Raw genomic sequence first — 578 nt, forward strand, 5'->3', positions numbered from 1 at the left:
CACCTCTGCCCCGGCTCTTCGCCCGCCGCCGGGGGGCGCCCCTTCCCCCAAGTCTCCATCTCTTCCTTGGCCCGGTCCAAGTCCTGGCCCAGAGAAGGGGAGCCCGGGGTGGGGGGTGTCTCCGCGGCTTCAACCTGCCCATTTCGAGCTCCGAGAGACTGGGGCCGTGGTGAAAGGACCCCCCCGGGCGATCTGCTCCCGGGAGCAGAGGGAAGCGGGCAGAGGAGGCGGACGTGGGAAGGGGAGAGCCAGGCCCTGTCTCCGCTCCTGACACGGGGTCAGTGCGCCCCAGAGGAGGGGGGCCGCGCGTCCAGTCCCAGGCTGGTCGGGAGAGGGGCCTGGCGCTGCTCGGAGAGCAGGGGAGGGGCCGGTGGCGTGAGGATGCACCCCGCGTCCAGCCTGGGGGAACCTAGGGAGTGTTTCTGGGAAAAGCCACTGGGAGGAAAGAGGGGTGTGGCCCGGACCCCAAGAGTGGCAACCCGTGCCATCCTCGGCGCTCTCCGGGGTAACGCCCAGGTCGGCAGGTTCTGGGCCACCGGCTGGGCCGCTGGAGGGAGCTAAGGCGACCCTGGGGACCC

Source organism: Myotis davidii, unplaced genomic scaffold, assembly GCF_000327345.1.
Source record: "Myotis davidii unplaced genomic scaffold, ASM32734v1 scaffold30, whole genome shotgun sequence".
NCBI lineage: Eukaryota > Metazoa > Chordata > Mammalia > Chiroptera > Vespertilionidae > Myotis > Myotis davidii.